Source organism: Elephantulus edwardii, unplaced genomic scaffold (assembly GCF_000299155.1).
Source record: "Elephantulus edwardii isolate Elephantulus edwardi_28Jun2011 unplaced genomic scaffold, EleEdw1.0 scaffold00136, whole genome shotgun sequence".
NCBI lineage: Eukaryota > Metazoa > Chordata > Mammalia > Macroscelidea > Macroscelididae > Elephantulus > Elephantulus edwardii.
This window is the reverse complement of record NW_006399886.1, coordinates 9,242,001-9,248,807: the sequence shown is the minus strand read 5'-3', so window position 1 is coordinate 9,248,807 and position 6,807 is coordinate 9,242,001. Positions and strand designations below refer to the sequence as shown.

Here is a 6,807-nt window from a genome sequence, read left to right as displayed (position 1 = left end):
ATGGCTTGGAAAAGGTGCACCTTAATCTCCAAGCTGGCATTGTTGCTCTTCAGTACTCTGGAGAGGTCTGTGACAGCAGACTTTCCCAATGCAATTCATCTTTTGATTCCCTGGCTGCTGGCACCAAAAGTGTCGATTGTGCAATTGTTAAGAGAAAAATGTAGTGTATAAATATTGACATACTAGGCATTGGATAAATGAGAGGATGGCATGGGGCATTTTGAATCAGATGATGATATGATCTAATATGCCAGAGATGAAAAGATGAGCAAAAATTGCTTTCATAGTTAAGAAAGTCATCTCTAGATCCATCTTGAAATATAGCATTTTGAGTGACAGAATAATATCCATATGCATATAAGGAAGTCTAGTGAATACAATATCATTCAAATATATGCACTACCAACTGGAGGGAATAGAAGAGTCCTATCAACTTTTGCAGTTGGAAGTCAATCAAACATACTATCAAGATGTATTAATAATAATGGGTGACTGGAATGCAAAAGTTGGAAACATGGAAGAAGGACCAGCAGGCAGAAAATATGGACTTGGTGACAGAAATAATGTTGGAGACAGAGTGATAGAATTCTGTATTATCAATGACCTATTCATTGCAAATACTTACTATAAGAAACATAAATGTTGACTGTACACTAGATTTCACCTAAAACTATGTATAGGATGTAACTGGATACTTCATGAAAATAATATTATTTCTAGAATATGGTGCAGGGTCATGAAAATAATTCTTTATAGAAATATTTTTAATAATATATCACTTTTGGCACCCTTTTGATTACATATTTGAGTTTAGCTGGAATTAGGATTTTAATTGGATAAGAGAATACTGTGACAGTGATGTGCCAATCGTGGTAATGGGTACCCATAGTGAACAGTGTTGGCTGGAGCTTCCCGACTAAAACAAGCCTGGAAGCAGGAGTGGCATCCACTTCTGAAATGGCTTGCTTCCGGAAACTCTATGTACCAACAGTGCTCAGGCTGTTCGCTCATGGGGTTGCTATGAGTAGTCTACGACTCAATGGCATCAAACAACAACAACAACAACAAGAGAATATTAAATTTGTGGCACTTTTAAAAAGATACACTTTCATAAAATTTTGTCTGTTGTTGTTTGTGGTTTTTTTTTTTATTCTCTGTTCTAGGAATATGTAACATTCCTCTGTGGGGAATAACATATACAAATAGAAAAGTTATTCAAAGTAATAATATAAAATATTATTCACTATTGTTGTGTACCATCAAGTTGGAACTAACTCAGAGATGACCATCCAATGTATTTTTATAGTCAGTAAATAAAATACTTAAATATCATAAATTTCCTGTGGATTTGATTTGACCTTCTTTAGCTTTAATTTGAACTTACTTATGACTAGTTGAAGGTCTGTTCCATAATCAGCACCTGGCCTAGTTTTCACTGCTGATATTGAACTTCTCCAATGATTCCTTCAACAAATGTAATCAGTCTGATTCCTGTGCATACCATTAGGTGACATCCATGTTTATAACCTGTGTTTGTTTCTTATAAAAGTTATTTGCTATGAATAAATCATTGATTGTGCAGAATCCTATCATTCTATCCCCAGCTTCATATCTGTCAAAAAGTCCATGTTTTCCAACTAGTGATCCTTCTTCCTGGTTCCCAACTTTTGCATTTCAGTCACTCATTATTATTAATGCATCTTGTTTGCATGTTAGATCAATTTCTGACTGCATAAGTTGGTAGAAATAATCTATTTCATCCTCTTTGGCTCTGGTTGTTGGTGCATAACCTTGTTTGCTGAAACTGAAGAGGACCTGCAGTGTTTGCTGCGAAAGGTCAAGGACTGTACTCTTTAATATAGATTGAAGTTTAACATCAAGAAGACAAAGATTCTCACCCCTTGGCCAATTGGCAGCATCATGATGGACAGAGAAGAGATTGGGGTTGTTAACAGTTACAGCTTGCTTCACTCTACAATCAACATTCTTGCCACCAGAAGTCAAGAAATCAAAAGACAAATTGCATTAGGTAAATATGCTGTGAGGGACCTGTCCAGAGTACTGAGAAGCAACGATGTTAGTTTAGAAGCTAAGATGCACCTGATCCAGTCCATGGACTTCACAATTACTTGCTATGTATCATACCATGAACCACCAAGAAAACAAATAGGTATGTCTTGAAGAGAGTGAAACCAGGTTCCTCCTCGGAGGCCAGGATTTTGAAACTACATTTCACATACTTTGGGCATGTGGCCAGGAGGGACCGATCCTTGGAGAAGAAAATCATGCTCTAAAGGTTAGAGGGAGAGTGCAGGAGAGAAAGACCACAGATGAGATGGATTGATACAGTAACTAGGGCAATGGGGGTATGTGTGTCAGAGTCTGTGAGACTGACTCAGGACAAGGTAGGCTTCAGAACTGTTGTACACAGGGCCACTATGAGTTGCAGGTGACTCAATGACACATAACAAAAATAACAACAACATTGATTTAATGAATAATAAAACATTCATGGTACAACATTTCAGAAAGAGTATACAAAGGTGTCCTGGTGGTGTAATGGTTAAATTCTCCATCTGCTAATTGAAAGAGCAGAAATTTGAATTCAGTTGCTTTTTAACTAGAGAAAGATGGTGCAGTCTATTGCTGTAAAGATTTACAGTCTTGGAAACTCTATAATTCTATAAACTTAAGTTATAATTAATTGAATACCAAGGGTTGGGTTGGGTTTGGTTTGTGTTATCCATTAAGGTTATGGTCAGATCTTAGTGATAACTTGGTTTGTTCTATGGGAATAAGAGTGACAGGAGCTGCGCAGATAGCTGTTCATTTTGAACAGGAATCATTGTTGTCTCTTCACCATATTTGTAACAGTAAATCATAGAGCCCTGACTCTATCTCAAGATTAAGTCAAAGACCTCTAACTTTGCTAACAAGATTCTTTAGATAGCTCTCGTAAATGTCAACTGATAGAGTTTGTATCATTTCCCAAGCATGCTGATTTTTATCCTCTTCCTTGAAAAAAAAATTTTTCTTTTGATTAATTCATATTCTCTCTTTCTTCAATTTTTAAATAATTTGAAAACCTTTTCATGGTAGTGAAATTTAAAATTCGGTAGTGGTTGCTGTTGTGTACTGTTGAGTCAACTTACTGTTAACTCTCCATCAGGTTTTCAGAGGCAGTAAATCTCACTGGAGGAGACTGCCCACCCTCCTGTAAAGCAGCTGATGGACTTGAAATACATGTCTTTGAGATTGCACCAGAATTCCGTACCAGTAAATCACCAGAGTTCCCTAGGATTTGGAAGTTATTGTATACTATCGAGTTGACACCAACACACAGCAGACCTTCTGGTGAATTTTAAGAGGCAATTAATCAGGAACAGACTGTCCATCTTTCTCCTGTGTAGCAGTTAGTGGATTCGAACTATGTTCCTTTGTGATTGCAGCACAGCTTCTTAATGCGAGGCCACCAGAGCTCCCGAAAATACGCAGCTATATGTTCTCATTGTCCCTTATACTACATGTATCACAATATTTACCATGTTTTATTGAAATACTTTTAAAAATACTACTGCATTTTTAATTAACCACAAATCCCATGAGGTCAGGGGATTGTATTCAGTATGGTATCCAAATATCCAAACAACAAGATTCATTGTAGTGTTGTTGTTATGTGCCGTCAAGTCAATTGCAACTCATAGCGACCCTATGTACAACAGCTCTAAACTCTGTTCTGTCCTGTGCCAATATCCTTGTCTCTGACACACTCATCCAGATTGCCCCAGTCACTGAATCAATTCACCTCCTGGAGGGCCTTCCCCTCCTGTGCCTGCCCTCCACCCTCCCAAGCATGAAGTCCTTTCCCAAGGACCAGTCTCTCCTTACAACATTACCAAAGTATGTCAGACGAAGCCTCAGAATCCTTGACTCCAAGGAGCAGCCTGGTTTAACCCTTTCCAGGATGAATCTGTTTGTTTTCCTAGCAGTCATGGTACTCTCGACACTCTTCTCCTACACCAAAGCTCAAAAGCATCAATTCTCCTTCTATCCTCCATGGTCACTGCCCAGCTCTCTGATGCATAACAAGTGATTCCAAAGACCACGGCCTGTACTAGATACACCGTAGTCTCCAGAGATACACAGTTGCCCTTCAGTACTTTTGAGATGTCCCCAACAGCAGACTTTCCCATCGCAATATGCCTTTTAATTTCCTGGCGGCTGGTGCCAAGAGTGTTCATTGTGGAGCCAAGCAGACTAAAGCTCTGAACAATCTCAATCTCTTCACCATCCGTTCTGATGCTGCCAATTGGTCCAGTGGTGAGAATCTTTGTCTTCTTGACATTGAGCCTCATTCACTAAATATTTGTTTAATTATTTGATTGAATTATTTGCATTGGAACAACAGGATGAGTAAAGCTTGGTAAGCCTAGAGGAAATTGTGGTAGTTGATTGCTGTCAAGTCGAGCATGACTCATAGCAACCCTATGAACAAAAGACCTGAAGCCTTTCTATAACTATCATCATTTCTCAAAGTATGAACTTTGAGGATTGGAAGCAGAAGTGGCATCCACTTCCCAAACAATATGCCTCTGGACACTCTAGAAACTTTGAGATGAAAGAGACATATCCATTTTTTTTCTTTGTACATAACAAAGATTTACCCCAGCATAGTTATAAATATGAAGAAAGTTTACCCTACAAAAGTTAATTAGAAGAATCCTAATTATCTTATGCATTTGGAGATCCATCTTCTTGAACAGCAGACCCTTATTAGAAACTACAAAACTCTATACTTAGTTAGATTTAGTGAGTTGATTTTAGAACAATGGCCCTCAGTTTAGAATTTATGAGTTAATTCCATAGTTATTGACGGAGCCTGTATTTCATGCCAGGAATTGCAGTAGACACCAAGTTTATGAAGATGAACACAAAAGCCATAGTTGGTGTCCTCCTACATTTACAGTTCAGTGAGTGAGGCAGATACTGAGTAAATAACTATAAACATAGCAGTACTAAAGAGCTGATGCCTTTAAAGTGTTGTGTTAAGAGTACTAAATATCGCACGGACTGCCAAAAGAACAAATGTCTCGGAAAGACGTGTCTTTCCATGTCTTGGAAAAGGTGCAGCTGAAGTGTTCCTTGGAGGTAAGAATGGTAAAGTTTCACCTCTTAAACTTTGGACTTGATGCCAGAGAAGACTATTTATTGGAAAAAGATATAATTCTTGGAAGGGTGGAAGGAAGGCCAGTAAAAGAGAGGTAGACCCCATAAAAATGGATTGACACAGTGACTGCAGCAATGGGTTCAAGTGTATCAGAGATGGAGAGGATGGTGCAGGACAGGATTCGGATCTATTTATAGGGTTGCTGTGAGTTGTACTTGACTCGATGGGATCTAACAACAACAACATAATGGAAACTTCAGGAATAATAAGCAGGTTGTCATACTGAATCAGAGCTAGTGGCTTTGTGATAAAGAGTTGTGTTGCTAATTCAAAGGTACAGATTGAATCCATCATAGGAGGAAGACGAAAGATTAACTCCCATGTGATTTATTGCCTATGAAAATGTGCTGGAGGTTCAGCTATCGGTCAGTTTTGACTCAATGGTACAGAACAATAACAAAAACATACTCAATCTGTACTTAGGGGAGTTTGGAAAGTAAATTGTGCTGAAGATAAAGGAGAAGAAGGTTAAGGAGTCCAAAGAAAAGAGGGGAAGGAACAGGACACAGTGGAAGAGGAAAAGGAGGAAGAGGAGGTATTCCTTTGTTAGAGAACTTGAGAACCAGAGGCCTTGATTCGTTTAAACAAAGGAGTTACAAACCAAAATTCATCTATGACATATTTCCGAATAAATACAGAAAGCCATGAAAAGCCATGTTTAAACTCTTTTTCAGCTCTGAATAAGATTATTTTTAATTACAGGAGAAAACATTTGTATAACTTCATCATACATGTAATACTATACCAAATAAGCATGGGTTTAAAAGAAACAAGAAGAATCCATGGTAAGAGATAATCTATGAATAATTGAGAAATATTTCTTTGCTTAATAGAATAAGGTTGCATTCTTAGAAAAGGTGGGAATATTAAGTTGATGCATTTCATTTTATGGTTTTGAAAGAACTATTCTTCCTTAAGTGGAAGCAATTATAAAAAAAAAGTTTTAAAAGTATGTTACTGAATAAGGACTTTGCACCTAAGTAGTCATTGATACAGCTAGAATGGAATTATTTAGGGACATTTTCTTTAGTTGTTTATGTTCAAAAGGAAAAAAGTGAAGTTCTCTACTTGGAGTGCAAAACTTAAAAAAAAACAACCCTTCTAAAAACATAGATTTCATATTTTTATAAAACTGTGTAAGCAAAGCAATTTGGCTATTTTTAACTCGAGTATTTTCTTCTATGAAGGCATATGATTTTGTCTCTCTGCAATCAAGATTATTCTAGTTTATATTTACATTTCAAAGTAAAATCTGTTATTTGTATTCTGTGTCATTTTCTGTAGAATAGCATTTTTAAAGTTAACTCTTTTATGTTTTGAAGATCTTTTTAAAGTCACTGAAGATAGTAGTTACATGCCTTTTTTTGGAGTAAAATATTTCTCAAAGTTTATTATTCACAATAGAAAAGAAATAGGAAAAACCTCAAGTGCTCACCAAAGAACAAATTGATAGTGAAAGATGGTCTTTCACATAATGTAGTACTATGGAACACTGAAAAACAATGAAGAATTTATGAAACTCGGTAGCATGGATGAATTGAGAAGACATTATGCTGAGTGAAATGAGTCAGACACAAAAG

General features: G+C 36.9%; 1 protein-coding gene across 1 annotated transcript in view; it reads right to left on the bottom strand.

Moving 5' to 3' along the window:
* LOC102862055 (ephrin type-A receptor 6-like) overlaps positions 1-6,807 on the bottom strand; it is a 1,552,036-nt gene that overhangs the window by 456,583 nt on the left and 1,088,646 nt on the right.